General features: G+C 33.7%; 3 long non-coding RNA genes across 4 annotated transcripts; 1 reads left to right on the forward strand and 2 right to left on the reverse strand.

The window, feature by feature from the left end:
• The first annotated feature begins 13,164 nt into the window (after positions 1-13,164).
• On the forward strand, positions 13,165-14,645 carry LOC130053459 (uncharacterized). Its single transcript, XR_008802042.1, has 2 exons — positions 13,165-13,564; positions 14,064-14,645. It is a non-coding gene; the product is annotated as an uncharacterized LOC130053459 (long non-coding RNA).
• Positions 14,027-16,878, reverse strand: LOC130053458 (uncharacterized). 2 transcript variants are annotated; one of them, XR_008802040.1, is made up of 2 exons: positions 16,518-16,878; positions 14,027-14,423 (listed from the first exon to the last, which is right to left on the reverse strand). It is a non-coding gene; the product is annotated as an uncharacterized LOC130053458 (long non-coding RNA). The 2 variants fall into 2 exon arrangements; XR_008802041.1 differs by lacking the exon at positions 16,518-16,878 and adding an exon at positions 15,565-15,663.
• Positions 16,879-22,379: 5,501 nt separating this feature from the next.
• Positions 22,380-24,251, reverse strand: LOC125673378 (uncharacterized). The gene is made up of 2 exons (XR_007369468.2): positions 23,987-24,251; positions 22,380-23,123 (listed from the first exon to the last, which is right to left on the reverse strand). It is a non-coding gene; the product is annotated as an uncharacterized LOC125673378 (long non-coding RNA).
• Positions 24,252-25,752: the final 1,501 nt, after the last annotated feature.

Consider the following 25,752-nt stretch of genomic DNA (forward strand, 5'->3'; position numbering starts at 1 on the left):
GGCAGGGATCAAATCAGGTTTTTTGCTAGATGTCGTGTGACGAGGAAGTATTTTCTTGTTAGGAGAATGTGTTTCTGTTCAGAATGTGATGATCTATTTAGCCACAAAAAGGGCTTTGAACAATATTTTCACAATTTTAATATATATCTCCCAACTCATGGTACTCACACATATATTGTATCGGTATCTTGTTTAGGGGAAAACAGATTAATATTGTTTGTTATACCTATAACCCCTTGGATATATGTGTGTGTACGTTTCAATAACAATATCAAATAGAATTCAAAGAAGTGTATAAGAAACATTTTCAAATATTATCAACCTTATGAATAAGTAATTAAGACATACATTACAAATATATACACTGGTGAAAATACGAATTATCATAGTTTCCAATGCATAGAAGATATACGTGTCCATTATCTACTTTTGATGAACTTTGAGATGTATCTTGATATTTTTTATAGTAAAAAAAAAACGAAAGAAATTGCAATTTATTTGTCCGAAACGTTCATTATTTCTACTGGATGTAAGCAAGGTAGACAGGCTGATCCTTTATTAATATTTAAAACTTAATACATCTTAACAAACAAGTTCATGGTGTAGAGGTTCCAACAGTCTCGTTTAAAATCAGCATTTCGCAAATTCTATTGCCGATTTAACGATCTATTTTGCCAATACAACCTATCATTGGGTCATTTGCTGTCTGACTTGTTTCATGCCGATTGTTAGGTCGTTCTTGGTACACTAATTATGACTACGGATTACTCCGTTTGCCTGATCAAGATATAGGGCTCACGGTGGCTTTGATCGGTCGACAGAGGATACTTACTCCTCCTAGGCACCTGATCCCACCTATGGTGTATCCAGAGGTCCGTGTTTGCCCAACTCTCTATTTTGTATTGCTTATAGGAGTTATGAAATTGATCACTGTTAGTTATCTTTACCTTTATAGGAGTTATGAGATTGATCACTGTTAGTTATCTTTACCTTTATAGGAGTTATGAGATTGATCAGTGTTCGTTAACTTCACCTTTCATAGTTGTATCATACATCAAATCACGGTCACATTTTGATTATATGATTTCTTATTTCCAAACAAACCTTTTTCTTTATTCTTGAAAAACACAAAAAAATCATATAAGATAACAGAGCTTGTATTCTTTCGACGGTAAAACCATACATCATATGAAGTGTTTTTAACCAGCCATTTAATAAAATTGTGGTGTAATGAACCACCTTAACCCTTTCTCTACCGGCACATTGTACATGTAGATGTTTTTAAAGACTGAATGACAACATTTTTAAATCGAATTGCATCTGCATGTATCACCGTTTTAGGTACAGCGGGCATGTGACATATAATTTTGTTAAGAATTGGACAGGGAAAATTTTTCCTATAACGTGTGTCATGTTATCCCATGACCCCAAAGAGTTATACTGGGTCAAAGGTCATTTAAGTGCACAATTTTGCAGTCTTTTTTTCTCTGGAATATATATATATTACGACCCCTCTCACTAGATTCGAGTCAAAAATAGGAAATTCTAAATGTATGAGCTGATGCGTCTTTTAAAGTACTACAAAAACATCACAATCAAATTAATCAATTTTATTGACAAACAAATATTTTGGTTGCTAAGTAACAACACTCATGGTATAATTTTGACCATAATTTGCCTTTCTACATCCATTCGACACAATTTAAACATAATCACATTGCATGATGATTAGTAAATGTCACATTATTTTAAAAATATAATCTTTGACTAGATCTGAATCATTTTAAAAGGTTTTTAACAAAAAATATAATGAAGAGAATTAAGGTCAAAGGTCATTAAATGGAAATTTCGTACTTTATATACATATTCATTTTCTGATAATATGACGTTTTGTCGTGATGTTCCACTAAATAGTATAAATATTGCAACATTAAAACAAAGATCTTTACTGTTAAAATCTAAAATAATTTATTTTTTGTATTCAAATATATTCGGTTGCTAAGCAACAACACCATTATTATATCAAATGTAATGAAAAAGTACTGCCCATTTTTCCTCCCCAAGTTCAATGTATACCAATGTTCAAGTACTTACTTTCAATCACTAAATTTTTAAATGTATTTACATTATATTTAACAAAAATGTTCTTCTTATATTCAACCTCTTAAAACCTATTTCTAGATATAATTCTTGATAATGGGTTGTTCCGATAGGGGCATGCGTTGACCAATATCTGTCTATCGACTGGAACTTCTCAGCAGACATGCATAAGATAATGCCCAAAAATCTAGGGGGAAAGAGATTTCTTTACACTTAGCCCCAAATACTGATGTATTCTCAGAGCTTTTGAATATTCAATTGGTTCTGTAAATGTTTTCTATAATCAAGGCCCTCTGAAAATTATGCGTTTACATGTAATTACTTATGAAATTTTATCAGAGGTAATTGTAGTACACATTTGATAAATGTGTTAGATGCACAGTCAGATTAATTTTGGTAAAGGTAATCTTATTAAAATGAATTTTATTATTCGTTTTAAACTGGAAATCACTGTTACAATATCGGTACTTTAAAACTAATAATACCTGTACAGTTCCTCTTCAGTGACAGGATGTGAACTTCCTTGGGAAACATATGACAATCCTTCCCCCTAGATATGACCATCTCAGCATAATGGCTGGTGGCAACACAGATGGAGAAAACCAAATCTTCTGTCAAAAACAGCTTCATAAAATCTGCAGTTCTCTGAATAATTGGGTCCCATATCTGAAAGGAAATTGCAATAATCAGTACTGGCCATCATACCTTATTTGTCAGCATTTAAAACACTTATCATACCTTGTAATTAGAAACAGAATAATGATTTTCCGTATTTAGTCTCATTTTTGCATTGCATGTTATATCTAATAATGCAACGATAAACAGTAAAATGGTACATACATATCAGTGTATCATGACGCCATGATTCCATTTGTGAATGTATCATCTGGATTCATTTGAATGTTAACCAAATGTATACAGATTTAACCTTATATTCAACCTCAAAGAGTCATACCAACTGAATACCAGGTTGTCACTCCGAATGAAATGCCACAGTTCTTGTTTCAGGTGCCCCTGTGTCCTCTACATCAACATCCTTCCAATGCATATCTGGATTTGCCAGTAGATTGTCACTAGCGGAAGAGACCTGGAAGATTTCCACTAAAGATTGGGATGTCAATAACATTTTTAAAGATGAAAAAATTACAAATGTTAATTAAGAATCATTGGTTTACGTTTTAAAACAAAATATAAGCTTCATGATTGTAAGATACAGTTTCGCACGAAAGTATTGGTCATATTTAATTTAAGATAGAGATGTCGTCATTTGGTAAGGGATTACATACATGTGTTAGAAATGAATGGAATATTTCATTATACATTGCGATTGTAGCAGAGTGCGTATTGAAAAAAAAAGATATGCATCATGGAGGTGTTAGCATTACGCCTAGCATATACATGGGGTCAAATGCTGAAGAAATTCAGGTTAAAACATACAGGGTCCAGCAAAAATACTGTAACTCTGAGGGAAATTGAATGTCCCCAGATTTAAAGTAGAATTGAATTGGTTCTTCATTATACACAGTGTCTAAATCCCCTGGCATGGTACTCTGATGGGGTGTGGATTTAGTCGAAATTAGAGAAAATATAGACAAGAAGTGGGCACATGCCCATCAGCTCATAGCACACCAGCATATATGGATCACATGTAATTTATGGTCATAAGCTACTAAGTATATATAAGATAAAAGAGAAATTTATATGATTTTTCAATAGTCTGTCATAACCAGACTTTGATGTTATACCCCCCCCCCTCCCCAACCTTTTGTCTCGAACACACATTTCGTTTTTATTTCTGATACAAAATAAAGAAAACACTCAATTACGGTAATAAATTATATTATTACGATAATACAATAATTTGATATGTGCTTTCCTAACAGATTGTGTTTTCTTTTCATAGAAAGATAGACTTTTTATAAACAGAAAAATCTTGGAAAATAGCCTCCGCACCAGCGATCATGAATGCCCAGTCTGATTAAAACCACCCACTCCCTTCTCATCGTACACTAAATCTTACCTTTTCTTACACTCGCGCGTCAGGTAAGGAGAGACCAAAAATGGCCGAGGGGTGCTAATCAGACTGATTAATGCCGGGGCAGGACATATTAATTGATGTCAGATATGTTCAGCTCTTAATAAACAATTTGGTGTTGTACACTTGGTTTAGATATCATAAAATATAAATACATGTATTTATACATGTATTTTCTTTCATGAAACGACAAATTATGGCATCAGATCGCGGTTAATATATTAGACCTAATCGTGAATTTTTCATAACATGACATAACCACGAACGTTCTTTTTTTCTAGTTGGCCTATGTGACTGCATCAACTTACATGTTTATACTGAATGCATGATCGTTTGGGTCATCCTGCAACAAGAGATCCAGTTCATCTTCTTCATCTGACATCAAGTCCTTTTCAAGATGTAAAATACATTACAAGCGTTCGCTCTGTTGTTTTCGTTGAAACGGAAACAAGTGTGTTGCCCGTGCATACTTTCAGAAAACCCCGCGGCCGCGATCCGGATCACGGGAAAAAAGTATATAAAATATGCAGACTTTTTTTTCTTTGATTGTCAGAAAAAAAATAATTACTATTCCGAACAAATATTACATAACGGTTATATTTGAATTTGAAGTATTTTATTATTATTATTTTAATTCATTCTACCGATTTAACATTCTCATTAGGTGTTTTATGGAGTTACAAGTAGGTGGTTTAACTGTTATTCACCATAATGGTTTTATACTTCTTTTTTTTTTAAAAAGCAGAGAATACCTGGCTGATTATTTCATACATATGTGTATATTGTTTTAGTGTATCAAAAACTATTCAATTACCAATCGATGAGGCGTCTCCATATGAGTGAAAAATTCTCGAGTGAGACGTTAAGCAAGATACAATCAATCAATCAACCAATAGAGGACATACAAATAGCTTTCATTATTTTATTGTACGACGCGCGTCGATCGCTTTCAGCGACGTTTTGTCGCTGATTTTAAAGAAAACCGCGCAGCATGTCCCAATTTCATTTTATCGTAATATAAAAACTACCATGAATTATAACACGAATAAGGGCCAATCAAAAAGAAAATTGTCTCTACTTTTACAGACTGTGTTTACTTTTCCCTATTTCCATATATGAATATTGGTAAAACGCCGATCTGTTTAAACATTGAGAAATAAAATTGTAAGAAAGCGTACATGTGCAAAAAATTGCTATTTTCTTATAACTTTGCCAGGCATTAAAAATAATTTTTATATACGCTAAAAGCAGGGAATATATACTTGTCAAAAATATTTTTTTTTAAAAATAGTGCATTCATACGGAACATAAAAAAAATCGTATCGAGGGGTAAAATGGCCTTGCGACAAAGCGTTCCGTCATATTTAGAAGAAGCAATCTTTCACTTTAAATGCTTGTATTAATTTAATTGCTTTATTTACTTAACTGATTTTTACATAGCTAAAAAGTAGAGAAAATTTCCAAAAATATGATATATAGATCATATATCTTATGACCGTAGTTTCAAAGATTTAGAGGCACTCCTTTTGCGTTGCCCTGTTTTTACGCGCCACAGGTCAAATTGACCGGTACGGTAGAGAAGGGGTTAAATTACAACCTTCAGTGGTTTCAATATAGAATTATTGATAAAATGCTAGTTACAAGCTTATCTTTATATCAGGAAAAGAATAGAGGTTCTAATTCTCGTAAATTCTGCCACAGAGAAAGGGAAACAATATAACACATTGTTTGGGATTGTGGTAAAGTTCAGTACTTCTTGACACTGTGACACATTGTTTGGGAATGTGGTAAAGTTGCGTATTTCTTGACAGAATTTGATATACAGGTTTGAATGTACAAATAACAAAGTTACGTTTGTCTTTCATTAAAATTAACATTGTATAAGGTTTACTTCTACACATAAAAGGGCAGACATGTATGTTTCAACGTGAAATTGTGGGTCAAATGCTATATCCATATTATGAATGTGCAGATAAAACATCAAATGTGAATCCAACTTAACCTATCAGAATTTATTATTAATCTCAAAAGCCATTTGTGTCGCTTTAAATTGTTATCAGAGGGTTTAGCAATATCCATATGAACAGATGAAATTCTTCATCATTGATCTGTAAAGATCAAATTTTCAGATTTAGCAGCATTGGTCTGTATAGTTACAGTTTAGCAGCATTCTTGTGTAGAGTTCAGGTTTAGCAGCATTGCTTATGTAGAATTCAGGTTTATAAACAGTTTTGGTCTGTACAGTTCAGGTTTATCAACAGTCTTGGTCTGTACAGTTCAGGTTTATAAACAGACTTGGTCTGTACAGTTCAGGTTTATAAACAGTCTTGGTCTGTACAGTTCAGGTTTATAAACAGCCTTGGTCTGTACAGTTCAGGTTTATAAACAGACTTGGTCTGTACAGTTCAGGTTTATAAACAGTCTTGGTCTGTACAGTTCGGGTTTATAAACAGCCTTGGTCTGTACAGTTCAGGTTCATAAACACCCTTGGTCTGTACAGTTCAGGTTTATAAACAGACTTGGTCTGTACAGTTCAGGTTTATAAACAGTCTTGGTCTGTACAGTTCAGGTTTATAAACAGCCTTGGTCTGTACAGTTCAGGTTTATAAACAGTCTTGGTCTGTACAGTTCGGGTTTATAAACAGCCTTGGTCTGTACAGTTCAGGTTCATAAACACCCTTGGTCTGTACAGTTCAGGTTTATAAACAGACTTGGTCTGTACAGTTCAGGTTTATAAACAGACTTGGTCTGTACAGTTCAGGTTTATAAACAGTCTTGGTCTGTACAGTTCAGGTTTATTAACAGGTTTATTTACAGCATTTGAGTGTACAAATCATCTTTATCTACAGCATTGGTCTGCATTATACATTTTAACACGATTGGTCTTTAAAGGTTAGTTTTATCAGCATTAGTGTGCATGGTTCAGATTTCACAGCATTGATCTCTATCGCATGGATTTCGCAATATTGATTTATATAATCTAACCTTACCATCATTGGTCTGTATATTTTTAGGCTTAGCAGCATTGGTATGTGTAGTGTAGGATTAGTAACACTGGTCTGTGTGGTGTAGGTTTAGCAGCATTTGTCTGAAACGTGTAGGTTTAGCAGCATTGCTTTGTGTAGTGTAGGTTTAGCAGCATTGCTCTGTCTAATGTAGGTTTAGCAGCATTTGTCTGTATAGTGTAGGTTTACCAGCATTGGTCTTTGTAATGTAGATTTAGCAGCATTGGTTTGTGTACTATGGATTTAGCAGCATTAGTATGTGTAGTTTAGGTTTACCAGCATTGATCTGTGTAGTGTAGGTTTAGCAGTATTGCTCTGTATAGTGTATGTTTAGCAGTATTGGTCTATAAAGTGTAGGTTTACCAGCATTGGTCTTTGTAATGTAGATTTAGCAGCATTGGTTTGTGTACTATGGATTTAGCAGCATTAGTATGTGTAGTTTAGGTTTACCAGCATTGGTCTGTGTAATGTAGGTTTAGCAGTATTTGTCTGTGTAGTGCAACTTTAGCAGCATTTGTCTGTATAGTGTAGATTTAGTAGCATTAGTATTTGTAGATTATGTTCACCAGCATTGGTCTGTATAGTGTAGGTTTATTAGCATTGGTCTGTGTAGTGTAGGTTTAACAGCATATAATTGCATAATGTAGGTTTATCAGCATTGGTCTGTGTAGTTTAGGTTTAGCAGCATTGATCTGTGTAATGTAGGCTTAGCAGTATTGGTCTGTATAGTGTAGGTTTAGCAGCATTGGTCTGAATAGTGAAGGTTTAGCAGCATTAGTTTGTGTAGTGTAGGTTTAGCATCATTAGTTTCTGTAGTGTAGGTTTAGCAGCATTGATGTGTATTGTAGGTTTAACAGCATGGGTCTGCATATTGTATGGTTTAGCAGCATTGGTCTGTATAGTGTATCTTTAGCAGCATTGGTCTGTGTAATGTAGGTTTAGCAGTATTGCTCTGTATAGTGTAGGTTAAGCAGTATTGGTCTGTATAGTGTATGTTTAGCAGCATTGATCTGTGTAGTGTAGGTTTAACAGTATTGCTCTGTATAGTGTAGGTTTAGCAGCATTGGTCTGAATAGTGAAGGTTTAGCAGCATTAGTTTGTGTAGTGTAGGTTTAGCAGCATTAGTTTGTGTAGTGTAGGTTTAGCAGCATTGATGTGTATTGTAGGTTTAACAGCATGGGTCTGCATATTGTATGGTTTAGCAGCATTGGTCTGTATAGTGTATGTTTAGCAGCATTGATCTGTGTAGTGTAGGTTTAGCAGTATTGCTCTGTACAGTGTAGGTTTAGCAGCATTGGTCTGTATAGTGTAGGTTTAACAGCATTAGTCTGTGTAGTGTGAGTTTAGCAGCATTTGTCTGTGTAGTGTGAGTTTAGCAGCATTAGTATGCACTGTTCAGGTTTATCAATATTCCTCTCTACAGTTCAGCTACAGAATTACAAATGCTTATTTCGTTAATTGCAAAGAAAATTTCATTGAGGAATAAAATATATTGCATTGTACTCATAGCTAGTAAAAGCAAAAAAAAATCTAATGGGAGCCAAAATCAAATCTTGATGCTGAATGATCAATATTAATTCATACATGAGAAAGAATCTTTGTTTAAGACGTATCGACAATGTAAGGTGCATAGCTTCATTGGCTTATTGTACCAATGCAAAATCTATCATCTTAAAATTTTGACTTACTAGATTCGCAATAACAACTTTCATCCTGTAATATTTACACTATATTTTGTCTCTATTCAAACTAATCTCGTTGAATGTACCATGAAAAGCAAGTGGCCTTTCGATATGACATATACATGTAAGTCTATCCTTCAACAATGTCTGAATTGCTGGATCACAAAATATAAGTATTCTAATTTTTATTCCTTCATCCTACCTGTACTAAGATCAATATAAGGTAAAATGCCCTAAATGCCATCCACGTATAATAATTGACTTCCAGGTATATATTTTTAAAAGCACACACACAGTTCTGCAATTTGATCAGAGAAGTATCAATGTCTATTTACTCTTGTTTGCAACATATTGTTAGAAATGCAAATATATGTAAATTATCCAAGTACGTATGTTATCATACTACTCATTTTATGAAAGTAAACAATGTATATAATATTTCAAAATGAGTAGAAATAATTCAATAATTGCTAAACATTTATTGAAACAAATTTTGAAATGCACTCAAAATGCTGTCCACTTCAAGACACTTTAAAAAGGTTGAAGTGGATGGACTTTTTCAACATAGTTCGTATAAAGCGTGCATTATTCTTTCAATGGTAAAACCATACTTCAGGTTGGGTGCTTTAACCAGCCAGTTAATACAATTGTGGTGTAATAAACGACCTTAACAGGATAGTATTGAGTTGAAGTTAATATTCAAACTATCATTCAAAATTATCGAAAATTACAGCCTTCAGTGGTTTCAACATAGAATCATTAATAAAATGCTAGTTATAAGCTTATCTTAATGTCAGGAAAAGAATAGAGGTTCTAATTACCATGCATTCTGACACAGAGAAGAGGAAACAATATAACACATTGTTTGGGATTGTGGTAAAGTTCAGTATTTCTTGAAAAAAAATTGATGTACAAGTGTGAATGAACATTGTAACAAAGTACAAAGGAGAAGGTACATTTAGCATATAAATTTGGCCTAGTAAAATCAAGAAAAATAAAGCAGAAGATGACACACTTTTACCTATCGAAGTCATCTGGGGGCAATACCCTAACTTCAAATATACAAACGAAATGGCGGCAAATCGTCACATAGTAGAATAATACGCTCCCGAATTTACATGTATCGCTATTTCTTAGCCAATTAAAACTTCATAATTTTACTTACATTTGTCAATATTATGATATGAGCACAGTCAAGGCGATGGATGATATTTGCGTGTGATAAACGAAATACTTCGATTAATAATAAAAAGGGTCTTTCATTAATCGCCTTCCCTTTGCTCATGGTGAAATTATAAAATCTAAGATTTCCGGAAAAAAATTACGCATCACATACATTTGATACTAAGATTACATATATGCGCGAAAAATCATAAATTAAGGCGTATATTACCTTTTTGTGTAGTACAGATATGATATAAAGAAATATAATAACATTTCTATTAATCTATGTGATCATTATACATGTAATACGGATTTTCAATTTTATTCGGTGTTTTTATCTAAAACGATAGTGATATAATCGACTGTAATATTATCACTTGTTACATGAACTACACTCATTTGAAATTGTTTATAATACGACAAGGATAATAATTCTCGACCAACAAAAGTTATATTTATATCAATAGCACGTAAAAGGTCTTCTAGATAAGTGACTAAGTGGGTGAACAGTCTCAATGACATATACAGTGTGTGGAATGGTAGTTCAATCGATTGCGGTCCTGGACAGGCTGGGATGAACCGGGTAAAGGACTGAATTGGAACATGTAGAAATCGATCATATTTCAATAGATAATTTTAAAATTATGCTTGATAAATTAATATGAAGAGCATTGTTTTGGTGTATTCCCATATTAATGTTTACATGCTCCACGTGAACATTTACATGTGGCGTTTACGTTACGGAAGGGGATGTATACTGGGAAAAGGCATACAAATATCGTACTGTAATAAAATCAACAAAAACAATCCCTATCTTTTATACTTATAGACATCTTAAAATATTCAAAATTGCAATATAGCATACATGTACATGTATATCACTAATATTCTACATAGGCCTAATAAAATTGATACTTTCTTAATAAGATTTAACAAATACGTATAAAATTAAAGATTGCTTTTCCATATGATTTATATTTACATGTATAAATGCAATCATTATTTTGTATTCAAATCAATTTTACCTCATCTTATTAAGTTTTACAAACGAGGGGTGTTATTGTACCAAAACTAATTGAAACTATTATCAACAGTCGCAAAGAGGTAACTAATTCGTTGTAAAATTGTAAAAATTACCTCACAAATATGGCTAGATTGTGATTTGAATCGCTGCCAAGTTGTTTTTACGTCACAATGCACTGTGCTTTAGGCACTATTTACAATTTCGGCTGAGAGTGCTAAAAAGTCAGCTTAAATGTATTTTCCAAAAAAAGTGTACACACCATTGCCTCGTTCACACGGATGCGCATTAAATTTTACTTCGCATTAAATTTGATGCGAAGCAAAATAATGCGCATTAAATTAATTCGAATTAAATAGCGTTCACACGGCGGTAATATTTAATGCGAAGTAAACTAATGCGCATTAAATTCGTATCCATCTCTAAATTAAAGGGTGCGGGAAATGAATTAAAGGATTGACTATATTATTATTTTTATAGATATTTTAGAAAAAAAAATTTAAAAAAACAACAACCTCGGAACGCCCCTTTCACCATTCCGCTGACTACTGTTGTGACGTAATTTTTAATTACTAATACGTATTATAAGTCTACTATGACGTCATATAGTATAAAAAGAATTTAACAATGAGCGGCATAATTGTTAATGTAAAATGAGAGAGTATTACATGTATCACTATTTTAAAACATTTTTGTTTTATTTAAAAGCAATTCCTTCCTTATATATTAATCAGTATGCAGAGCACAGATTTACGTCTGACATTATCTAATGACATGCTGTTTGTACATGTTTTTAGTGAATATTATCATTTTGATTAGTTTTTCGCACAAATCTAACATTAATATATATTGCTGACCACGAGTATGATGCATGTGACCCAAATATACCATTACACATGCGTGTACATTTAATTCGAATTAGCTTTGCTTTGCGTTCACACGGAGCTAATGCGAAGTAAATATATGCCTCGTTCACACGAAGAATTTAATTCGCATTAAACGTAAGTTAATGCGAATTAAATCTGAACCGCGTTCACACGGAGATTTTAATGCGCATTAGTTTACTTCGAATTAAAATTTACGTCGGGATTTAATGCGAATTCACTCTTCCACGCCCCGCCCACCGATGACAACGAACGTCACATGTTTTCAAACTCCGTCAACTTATGTAAACAACATGGCGGGCGATTTCGATCTTATATAGGATACCTTTTCAATCGCCTCGTATACTCGTGAATTTTCACAGAACAGTCCGTCAAAGGGTTTGACATACTTCAGAGAAGGTTATGTTCACATAATTTCAGTGGGTAAAAACGCGGAAGAAACAGTAATTATAACTTATTTGTTAGCGCTAGATGCTTTCGCTGCATTTGAAGTAAAGAAACACTACATCGTCTAACCATCGAATTGCAGGATTCGGCTGCCATCGATGCTTACTGTTCATGCACAGCTGGGTTAATATTACGAAACGTTTTCCGAGTTTTGAATAATTGTTTTGTTACGGAATTGACGATGTTTGTTGTTCGGTTGAAACTGAATAACTATATCATATACATGTATGCTGCGTTGACCGGTTCAATAAAATGTTTCATCTGCTTGCTTGCTTTTGCATCTTTTATTTTACTATTATTTATGATTTACTTATGAAAAACAGTTAAATATTATCAAGAATTTACATTGCAGCTCAATTACCATCTGTGACCTCCATTAAATGTTCAACTTCAGTTATACTTGAATGGATATTGTAGATCTAGATATCTACATTGAGATATTTACATGCATATTTTTTTTAATGGTAATGGGTTAATTAGATCATTCCAAGTTTTTATTCCACGTCCACCCAAATATCTATTTCTATTTTTTTTTAAAAACCAACTTGCAAATCAACAGAAAGAATGTGTACAATGTTTGATAGACATCACCATTTTGACAGTACAGTCAAGAATATGTTAAATGGCACACAATAGAAAACTTGGATTATAAACAAGAATATTATAAAGACTCGGACCAAAAAACAATTTCCTGTTTGTAAAACATCTGTTTTAATTAGTTACCCAATAGGGCTGGGACGATTCAGGGTTAGCTCGATTCGGTTCGGTTTCGATTCAGAACAGCACGGTTCGGTTATTTTCGATTCGGTTCATGTTAGGTCCAATAGCCGTGTTTCGAGTTCCTCCGGAACACCCGGGATTTTTCGTATTTAGCCACGCCGGTCACGTGATATGAGCAAAATGTTCCACAGGGGTACTTCCGGTTAATTTTGTTTACACTGGTAACAAAATTGTTTTTGACAAAATATAGATTTTGCGGCACAAACTGTCGCAAATCAGATAAAGGATAGCAAGGGATATATATTTACTTGGGAAGATGTCAAAGTTTACCTTTTCCCAAACCCGGGAAAAGCGTTCACGCAGAGGAAACGATGGCGTCATTTGTGTAGAAAACCACGAGCAACCAAAATTGAGTGCGATTATTACATTCCGTGAAAGCTGAACCAACAAAGGAACATCATTGTTCTAGCAAGTTTCCTTATATTAACTTTTAGGAAAACCAAGAGGTTTGTACTGACTCTTAAAAATGTAATATAGACTGTGCAAAATCTTGTCAATCTTAAGAATAGGTATACTTGTACCCTCATCCACATCTGAGCAGTGTATGTATTTTACAACGGTGTTCATAAATTGCAAAATTTTGAATTATATCAAAGAACATTGATCTTTTCTCCAACTTTTAATACCAATCAAGCACAGGCAATATGCATCGCTTGGGGTACTCTTTAATAGTAAATTCGAACACAAGTGATGCATATTGCCTGTGCAATCAAGGTACTTTGCATGTACATGTACATCAGATATGTACATTTCCACTCAAACCACTTATATACAAGAATGGAACCAGCTGAACATGAGCCAGGTTATATATTATGTATTTGCTCTCCTACCCCTTTGATTCAATACTGTGTAAGGAAATATACTATTGAGTATATATATATTTTAAAAAGAATAACAAAGAACAACAATTTTCATTCATATTTCATTCAACATATATATACACAGGTTGATAACAATGGCTGATCTGCATATAATGACTGCTAGTTATTGGCTGGTATGCAGTGAAAGGGAGCTAAAAAGGAGTAAAAAGTTCATATCAGCCAGGTGAGAATTAATTTCTTCTTTTTTGTGTGTTATACATATGTAATTCTTTTCTTTTGCTGCTTCAAATCTTGTGTATTTGAAAATTTTCAGTCTAATATTTTGGCAATGTTATAGTTAGTGTGGCTTAAATAAACCAGTGTTAAGGAATATCCAGTAATGGCATGACATCATGAGAGTTTGGCATACCGACATTCAGATGATTAATGATGAAACTGAAGACCTCAAGTGAAAGGCATGGAAAATGATCCTGTTCCCATATACCTGAAAAAGAGGAGGGATGCCACAATATTGATAATAGACTTTTGTCAATTTGAGAAGCAAAGATGTAAAAAAAAAAAAAAAAAAAAAAAAAATAATAATAATGCTGAAATTATAATTCATGTATTTGTTAAAAATACTGTTCACTGTACATACATGTATATTTTTTTTAACTTATTTTTAAATACATGAAGTAATTCATATTAAAACTGTGAATGTACGAGTTTTCATGATTTTATTTATATTTAAGTCAATTCACCTTTTTCAAACTTTTGATGCATATGACGGATTTCCTCTGCATTGCTATATCTATCAGGCCCAGCACAATCTCTATATTTAGCTATATAGTTTTATAAAGCTATTTCAAACAGCTTCATTAAGCTAGTTTCGATTAAATTTCTTAAGTGCAATGACACATAACAATATACATGTACTTTGAACTAACCACAACACTATTTTAGGTATAGATCATATGTCATTTTAAGAATTTTCATGAAAAGAGAATTTCTTTTGTATTGATAACTGTCCACTACCTTGTGTGTGTCGAAGCTTTGATAAGTATATGATGACTTTACAATGTGGAATCTGTAACAACTTAATAATCCTAAACATTTGACAATTTTGAATTCAAAATTCTTCCTAAGGTACATAGTTTAAGAAGCTTTTTTTGTTTACAGTGTGTTGTTTCAAGTACAAGGATGAAATATTTTCACTTAGAAATTCAATTTTTATGCTTTAAAAATATATTTGATAGAAGATTTGAAATAGTTATATCAAGCAATTTCAATTAGCTTTACAAAGCTATATAGCTTGATTAGCATATTTATATAGCTAAGTATACTAGAGATTGTGCTGGACCAGTCTATGAGCACATAATTGAAATTATGTTGCTGAAAGGAATAATATTACCTTAATCATGATCAGATATATATTTTGTTCAGTGATATAAATATGAGCAGTAATCACAAATACCTACTGGATTGTGAAAAGTCAATAAAATGACTACAACAATAAATAGTCATGCTAAAAATTCTTTCAATTACATGAGTATATCATTAAAAGTCGAACTCCAAAGACTTAATCTGTAACACAAGTATTAGTTGATAAATAATTATTTTCAAATTAGACAGCATATTGACTATACCCAAGTAGATAATTTTATCCTCGCCCACATATGGCTATATCATTGCACTTAGAAACCCAGTCTAATTCAATCTAAACTAGCTTTAAATAATAAAGCCATTTCAAATACCTATAATAGCTAATCTATTACTTTTCACTGTGTATTGTCATTATCTAAATTTTATATCAATAATTATCAGGTCCAGTCCAAAGACTATTTCTACCTATGTAGCTACTTATAGCTACCTAGGTATTTAAACCTACTCCAGGTAGCTATTTTTACCTACGTTTTCCTTTACTTGCATTTCGTGGCCAAACGCAGGAACGGCGCAACATGGTGTGTACCAAATTTCTTGATTCACTTATACTGACATTGAATACCACAAAAATATTGGACAAAAAATGATTACTTTCAAATTTGCATCAATAACTGCACCCACTTCCATTCTCTAGGAACTTAGGATCAAAGATACATGATAAGAAGTCTAGAATGTTTTACAAATCTTTATTAATTTTAAAGTTAACATTCATGCACTCTTACATTAAAAGTTTTTGAGTCGATTTTTCACGCAATTTCCTCTACATTTTCCACCCTCGTAAAGTATATAAATTTACACTCCGAATTTTGTCATGCACATGCACAACATGATACATAAAACGACTGACCTGTTTAAAAGATGTGCCTTAATTATTATTTATTTATATCTTTAAAAACATGTAAAAGTAGCTACTTTAAGTAGCTTTAAATACCTAGGTAGCTATTAATAGCTACGTAGGTAGAAATAGTCTTTGGAATGGACCTGGTTATATATGTTACATGTTTATGCCCATTTTGGCCCTGATTTGGTAACGTAAATTCTATTTCACATAGGCCCTAGACTGTACTGGACCCGAGTGGACCTAATGCCTGCTTTATGAAGCAGTGCACATTGTGTTTTGTATATATATAAAATATCGTCATAATTTTCATTTTACCTGTTTGACAGGTTTCAGTGAGTCTAATATGTTCTTTTCCTTTACCCCTCCGGTTACTAGACAGCTGGGCCTTGTGTGAGTTACACGACATGCATCGTCTTCTTCTGTTCTTGACGAAGTCTTTCGTTGTATTTCGTAGATCAATAGTAGCTTATCAAACGCTCATAAACAAATATGTACCGCATACACCCCAAACTATTCAATTTGTATTTCAATTTCATGATGATCGACAAAATTAAGCCTAGGCCTAATACACGAAGTGTCGACTGTTGGTAAACAACGATAAACCGGAAGTAACCCTGTGGAACATTTTTGACGCGGCGTGACTAAACACAGAATAAACACTGTGTTCCGGAGTAACTCGAAACACGGCTATTTATCTAATGACACCACAGAAATTAACAATTTTAATGAGTAGCATATTTGATTTGATTTTATTCAAGTTATATAACTATATGTCGTCATTTGTAAACATCATGTCTATTTATAAAGGCATTTTATAACTTTGATAGAAAAAAGAACACTGACAGTCTATCAAAATTTGTTATATTAATGTGCTACATAAGTTTTGGATTATTAAACAAATCTATAGTGAATCTAAAATGTATATGATATTGTTTTCATTGATATGCAAAAATTCAATAATTCTATCAATTGAGAGTCTTTGAAAATCTCTCCTTTGTTGATTTACTTCTCTCATATTAACTGTCAAATCTGTTTCATTACCTACGATGTTGATTTCATTCCACCACTGACAGAAATACTATATGTCATGTAAAGATAAACTGCAATGATCTTACGGACCATCTTCTGTTGGTATAATAGTGGTGAAAATGCTAACTCTCAACACAGTAGTGATTTAAATCTCTGTTGCATAAAACTCCACACGTTTTCAACATCACTCGGACGCCATATTTGTTGTTTTCGTGTAAGTAAAATCTAAACCGAACCGAACCGAAATCCGGAATTTGTAATCGGTGCATCGAATCGAATGGTATGAATCGCGGTGCACCGAAATTTTCGGTGCACCGCACAGCCCTATTACCCAACCTCTTGTACTATAGTACATATTGTAATTACATAGGATCAGCAACACAATATAATACTTAGTTAAAGTAGTAGTTTATCATAAATAGGACAATAAATTAAGTACCACATGGTTTTTTTCTTTTCAACAAATAATTCAAAACTATGGAATAATCATTGTTCTTTAAGAATAAATGGTTTACAATATCTGTCTATTTTAATTGTCAATGAATCAGCACAAATTCTTACATTTTCTTAGTTGTGAGCATTCACACATTTCGAAGGAAAATTTAAGTAATCTACTAGTTTATATTCATCATAATGTAAGTTTTCCCAAAGTTAGACATAAATTTACTCTCTTATGAAATGTTTATCATTTTAAATAAATTCCTCACATTGTATACAAGTCACGGCTACCCATGTCCTAAATCATAATGTAACGGTTATGCAAGAAAATTCGTTTGGAGTGTTTCCGGTTATGAGTTAAAAGAGAACAACACGCCGCTTCGACAGGTAGGTAGATCTGAGTTTTTCTTGTTTATGATAATTTAACCATTGTTGACGAAAATCGGGGAATGTAGTCAGCTGTAGAAATGATTAAAGTACACGAAATAACCACGATTACCCATATCTAAAGCGGCAAGACGACACGAGATGATTTTCCGAGAGCAGAAGGAGGTTGAATTTTGAAAAATTCTCACAACTCTCGATTGTCAGGGTCAATATCGGCTCAATCAGCTAATCAGTCGAAATAAGTTGACCACTCTAGGGACGATTTGTACAAGTGAAAATTAAAATATTCTACTATTTTGATGTTGGTGTTTGTATTATGCCAAAATTTCTATCCAAACGGGTCAGGTAATGCTTTAGGAGATAAGTTATGATTTAATGGATTGGTTAAGATTTAGAGGAAAATTTGGTTAATACACACCCCACTGATAGATACAGTACGCACCTGAATGAGTTTGTATTACCTGACGTAATTTAGATTAGTATGTACGATTCTGGATCTGTAATAACCATTAATGCATGACTTAGGATTTATTGAAATTAATTTTTTTTATTTGTAACGAAGGTATTTGAAAAATATTAGTCGTGTTATGGAGAAAAAGATTGATACCGTTTTCAATTTGCGAATTCACTTCTACTCTTTCCCATGCAAAAAAAATGTATAAGCTTTAGATATTTTTCTTCAATGTACATGCATTGTACTCGTATATGTATATTTATTCAGGAACATATTCACCAAAACTAAATAAAGATGCAGCTTATCCGGAACCAAAGACTAGACCCAGATAGTATGTCAACTGTATGTATAGTAGATGCAGAGAATTGAAGAAGATAGAGTGTATTATTCTAAGGTGTGTATAAGCAACTTATTTATGACTATGTAGAAAATTAACGGATTATGTAAATGTCGAATATTTATGCATGACGTTTAATTGTCAAATACTTAGGTAACGCTTATGCTTTCTTGATGAAAGGTGAAGATAACGAACAGTGACGTATCTCATAACTCCTATAAGCAATACAAAATAGAGAGTTGGGCGAACATGGGCCCCTGGACACACCAGAGGTGGGATCAGGTGCCTAGGAGGAGTAAGCATCCCCGTCAATCGGCTACACCCGCCGTGAGCCCCACATCCCCATCAGGCAAACGGAGTTATCCGCAGCCAAAACCAGTGTGCCAAGAATGGTCCACCAATCGCTTCATGATGTTGCACAGAATATGATGTTGCTTTGCATTTTCTGGTCTAGTACTTTACTTCAAATTCAGAACACCAAATGTTAAAGTCTATAAGGAATTAGTTCATATTAGGATATAGAAATCTATTGATTTCCTAGTATAATGGTTAAGGGGCCATAGGCCATAGTCAGATTACCGGGGGGGGGTGATACACTGTATACATGAAGGTGTCGATCTTGTGTCAATTTACTCTTTAGGATGAATTTATAAGCATGGAAGCCATCATGATATGGTCTTGTGATTATGATAACGTTTTTTCTACTTCACAGGGACCATTTAGACAGAGATCGCCTCCAAAAAAAAATGTATTTACCGAATGCACCAAATCGACATGCCAGAGAACAACCCATCAGGCAACATGGTGGTTACAGAATAAACGACTCTAAGCTGTTACAGCCGCAGAGACTTGGACTAAACTTTGATTACATGTCAGAATCTTATGTGTAATAAAAATACTAGTTAATTTTGAGCGTGGTAGAATAATTACTAAACTAACAAAAATGGACATTCGGAATACTCCTCATCTGACCAATAATATCAAATTAGTTGTTGTCACCATTTGGCGTCTTTTGTCCGCTAACTAAATTCCACATGAGAACTACTGAATGAAAATTAACCAAACGTGGCAGAGTTCTTCCAAAATTGCTGTTTCTCTAATGCAGATTCGTTAAGATAATTGTGAGAGTAGATGCCCTACAAAACCTACTTCTTTGTGAAAAATCAAAAACATTGCTATTAAGAAAGGTACCTGCAATTTGATGCCGTTTTTTTTTCTATGTAAAACTTATACGGTACCAATTTTGATGCACCAGATGCGCATTTCGACAAATAATGTCTCTTCAGTGATGCTCAACCCAAATGTTTGAAATCCGAAATAACTATGAAGTTTTAGAGCTAAATATAGCCAAAACCAGCGTGCCAAAAAAGTGGAGCCAAATTCGTCCAAGGATAAGAGCTATGCATGAGGGAGATAATTCTTAATTTTGAAATGAATTTCTAAATTTTATAACAGCAATTAAATATACATCCGTATTTTCAAGCTAGTAACGAAGTACTTAGCTAATGGGCTCTATGCAAAGAAATAACAGCCCGTAAAACATTATGTTGACACAAGCATCACTCGAAACATCCGTGTATACAAAGTGAAGTGTCTTACCTACTGTAACGTTTGCTTTGAAATGTTTTAGAAGAGAGCTTAAGAAGGGACAACTCTCAGATTGTAAAATGCTGATAAATCTGAACGGAAGTAGGTACATGTATAACCAGAGACCATACTCAAGTAATCTCTCTTTAATGTTAAATACCAAACAAAAACAACAAAAGCAAAACAAGTAAGTGACCGATGTCAATAAAGCTATGTTGAATTTTCATATGCAAAGTCCGTTTCCCCTTTTAATTGACGATAAACTTTGTCGCATCCTTTATATATATCCACACCTGTGCTGGGTTCTTTCCATCTGTAAAATACAAAATAATAGAATGAATAGTGCATGTTGTATTGGAATGGAAATGAAAACGCTCAATGAATATTTGCATAGGAACAGCTGAAGTTAGCGGTAAAAAAAAAAACACTTTAGTATAGTATCAGTACTTGTATTTTTTCCACAGGCACCTGAAGTATGGATATTACTAACCCCCCCCCCCCTTTGATAATTTTTTTTTTGGGGGGGGTCCAATAATTTCTCTGAAATGTGTGAATTCCCTGTCTATCTCATCCCTCTCTCGATTCATGTAATCGTTTCACGCTTTTTGGAAGCTTTAGAGATTGGCCTTCTACCGGTATAATAAAATACGTATAAAACACAGGCACTTGTTTCATACATGAGTCCCCATCCTTAATAATACCACAGACACTTGTTTCATACATGAGTCCCCCTCCTTAATAATACCACAGGCACTTGTTTCATACATCATGAGTCCCCCCCCCTCCTTATTAAGGAGGGGGACTCGTGTATGAAACAAGTGCCTGTGGTATAAAAAGAGAAATTATTGCCACAAAAAAATTATCATAGAGGGGGGGGGGTAGTAATATCTATACTTCAGGTGCCTGTGTTAACACAGACGCAATGTTACATGAAATACTACTTGGGTTTTCAAATATTTCCGGTACTGAGTAATATAAACTTAATCATAGTCGCATGACGTTTGGTTTCTTGATAAACCAGATCATTGAAAATAGCAAAAAATTGGACAATACACGTTGCTTCCCTTTTGTAATAACAAAAGATGCAGCGGATATGTATTAACCAACTTTTCCTCTAAATCATATCCAATCCATTAAATCATAACTTATCTCCTAAAGCATTACCTGACCCGTTTGGATAGAAATTTTGGCATAATACAAACACCAACATAAAAAAGTAGAATATTTTAATTTCAACTTGCACAAATCGTCTCTAGAGTGGTCAACTTATTTCGACTGGTTAGTTGATTGAGCCGATATTGACCCTGACAATCGAGAATCGTGAGAAATATTCAAAATTCAACCCCTTTTTCCTCTCGGAAAATCATCTCGTGTCGTCTTGCCGCTTTAGATATGGGTAATCGTGGTTATTTCGTGTACTTTAATCATTTCTACAGCTGACTACATTCCCCGATTTTCGTCAACAATAGTTAAATTATCATAAACAAGAAAAACTCAGATCTACCTACCTGTCGAAGCGGCGTGTTGTTCTCTTTTAACTCATAACCGGAAACACTCCAAACGAATTTTCTTGCATAACCGTTACATTATGATTTAGGACATGGGTAGCCGTGCAAGTAGTACACAATGAATTCACATGCTCTACAATTTTCTCTTCAACCCTGGGTTTTGCCCAGGAGTTAGTAGGGTGCAAACTATCCAACTTTATTGATGTCTCCATATATATACATATACTAACTGGTGGGAATACACCGACAGAGATACAGAGGTGCAGACATATTTCCCCCAGGTTCTTTGGATATCGTGAAACCTTTGTCTGCCAAAATGAATTCCCCTTCCAGAATAATTCAACCCACCATCAGTTAACAAAGGAGTTTGTAAAATCCACTATTCTCTGTAACAGCAACATCTGACGTAGATCCAGTAAATAATTCACTAACAAATATGATAATAATAATAGCCTTTATTTATCCAAGATAACACAAATTAGCATACAGCTAGTTTCCATTGTGTCCCCTAAAGGATCACAATCCACAAGTCCCCTTTAGGTTGTTGCTGATTTGTAGTCAGAATGTATAATTTGTAACTGTAGTTTTAAAGAAGATTGTTTCTGTGATTTCCTTTCTGCACAATCAATGATAGCGATGGTTGTTGGGAAATGAGCTTTTATTCAGTTGTCATGTTGTTAATATCATTCCTATAGGACTATATTGAAACACAACCTAACACAACATAAGGTCAATTCAGGCACAGAATATATCACCGATACACTGTGTTGAAATACAAAATCTTCATGCCAAGTCCTTGATTTCAAAATTATGTCTCAGCCTCATCAGTGTTAATAACAACTGCGATTGTTTTGTCATATTTGTTATGTCCCTCCTTTTTTTTACACACTGGGGAATTTACTCAGATGTATAAAAAAAACTCTAACAAAGTACAAAATGTGGCATGTCTCAAACTGATATAATATAAAAACATCCCTGGGGTTTTTTTTCTCTTGCTGTAGAGTACTGTTAATGTCAAAAGGGGTGGTCTGTTGGTGGGGTTAATCTTGGGCTTCCATTGATAACTGGAGTTACATATGATGATTCAGTATGCACTGTTGATGAAATGCATTTTCTGCTGTTGTTAACTGGTCTTGTAAATTCTCTGACTTGTGCTGCTGTTACAAGTATATCCAATGAATCTATAAAGAAACAACATTTTTTTTTTTGGCATTTGGAAGTAAAACATAGATGCCGAGAGGGGCCATGGAATTTTAAAAGGTGACCTGATCTATTACATGAAAGATCCTATGCATACATTACATCCAACAATTTATTAGCTACTTGTAAAATTTCAGTTTGCTCGAATTATTATGAAATCTAAATTCGAATTTAAAACCATTTATTACAAAATATATATGGACATAAATTCTATTGATATTTAAAAACTTTGACCACGGAATTAGTCTGATTACTGAAACTTTAGAACTTTATCCCCTGGTATGATCTATTGTAGGAATCATGGAACGAAAACTTTGAATATGGCGCTCTTACAGTCATGTTATGATATGTATGGCTGAGCAGGGAAAATTTAAGACATAAGACCAGAAACTGCATATATATTGGGGTAAACATTAAATGAATTGACCCTAGATATGAAAATAGTTTAGATAGGGGATTCTTTTTAATAGATAATATTATAGTAAAAAAAAGTATTGTGTAGCTCTTAGCACAGGTGCTTGGGTTCATGACACCCCCCCCCCTCCTCCCTTGAATAACCTAGCTACACGAATTGTTATATTCAATGGGGGAAATTCTTAAAAAGAGCTATTTTGGGGTATGCATGACATTGTTGACATGCATTAGTAGGATTTTCAACAAGAAATAATTTAAATCAAGTCGTGCAGGTTATTCAGCCAATTCGGGAGAATGGGGGGGATCCTGAACCCAAGCACCTGTAGCTCTTTGTACATGTATACACATGACATGGGCATGTATTATTATCAGTTCCTGATTTAACTATTACTATTAACTAATACATAATTGTCTGCTAAGAATAACTTACTTTGTGTGCCGGTCCATTCTGCTCTTACTGTGGGGCCTACCGCACGCCTTTATCCAACGTAAACATTAATCTTTATGTGATTTTGGGTTTGGGAATGGGATAAACATTACTTCTAGTATCCTTTCTGGGTAACGTGAATCACTGTTGCATTTCCCCGATGCACACAATTCCACCAATTTTTTGAGAACTCGAAGTAATCAGGCTAAAACATCTGTACCTCAAAACCTCCGTCATCATAAGTTTTGACGGAGGTAATGGCGGACAATTCTTCCGCGATTCTGATTGGCTGACGACAGTGGAAGCGTGAATTAAATTTACTTCGCATTAGCTCCGTGTGAACGCAAAGCAAAGCTAATTCGAATTAAATGTACACGCATGCGTAATGGTATATTTGGGTCACATGCATCATACTCGTGGTCAGCAATATATATTAATGTTAGATTTGTGCGAAAAACTAATCAAAATGATAATATTCACTAAAAACATGAACAAACAGCATGTCATTAGATAATGTCAGACGTAAATCTGTGCTCTGCATACTGATTAATATATAAGGAAGGAATTGCTTTTAAATAAAACAAAAATGTTTTAAAATAGTGATACATGTAATACTCTCTCATTTTACATTAACAAATATGCCGCTCATTGTTAAATTCTTTTTATACTATATGACGTCATAGTAGACTTATAATACGTATTAGTAATTAAAAATTACGTCACAACAGTAGTCAGCGGAATGGTGAAAGGGGCGTTCCGAGGTTGTTGGTTTTTTTTTAAATTCTTTTTAAAATATCTATAAAAATAATAATATAGTCAATCCTTTAATTCATTTCCCGCACCCTTTAATTTAGAGATGCATACGAATTTAATGCGCATTAGTTTACTTCGCATTGAATATTACCGCCGTGTGAACGCTATTTAATTCGAATTAATTTAATGCGCATTATTTTGCTTCGCATCAAATTTAATGCGAAGTAAAATTTAATGCGCATCCGTGTGAACGAGGCATAATTCGCATTAAATCCCGACGTAAATTTTAATTCGAAGTAAACTAATGCGCATTAAAATCTCCGTGTTAACGCGGTTCAGATTTAATTCGATTAACTTACGTTTAATGCGAATTAAATTCTTCGTGTGAACGAGGCATATATTCATTGCACACACTATTCATCCACATAGGTATTAATTCAGCATATATCATTAAAATAGAAACTGTCAAAACACGGACAGAAATCCATTTCGTCTTAGCTCTCGATTAATAGAAAAGTCAATTGAAAAGAAAACCTAACCCGTACAAAGCATAAAGGAATAAATCAATTTCAGGAAAAACAACTATAATGATAACAACTTAGTAAAGTTTAGTTCAATTTCAAACTGATGTTATACAAGAGGATGACAGGTCCGGTTAACCCATCACATAGGAAATCAGAAATGATAATTCATAAATGGTTAAGAGAAAAAAAGGGTTTAACCATCCGAAACCTTCATCTTAAAGCTTTTAAGGTAAGGGAAAACTATTTTTACATGTCATATCACTAGTGTTCGGATTTACGCGATGCTTTTCCGGAATTCCCCGACTTTAAGCTTATCTTTTATTTCGTTGAGCATGGCAAATTTCAGCGGTATCAACCATAATAAAACTATATTTTAAGCTCGAAATTCTTCTCTTTCAAAATATGTCGGTCACAATTTTCTTATTACTTACTTTTCATTGTAGGAACAAATGATTAAAAAGGAAATGAGTTTTGTCGGATTTACCGGAACGT

This window comes from Ostrea edulis, chromosome 3, assembly GCF_947568905.1.
Source record: "Ostrea edulis chromosome 3, xbOstEdul1.1, whole genome shotgun sequence".
Lineage (NCBI taxonomy): Eukaryota > Metazoa > Mollusca > Bivalvia > Ostreida > Ostreidae > Ostrea > Ostrea edulis.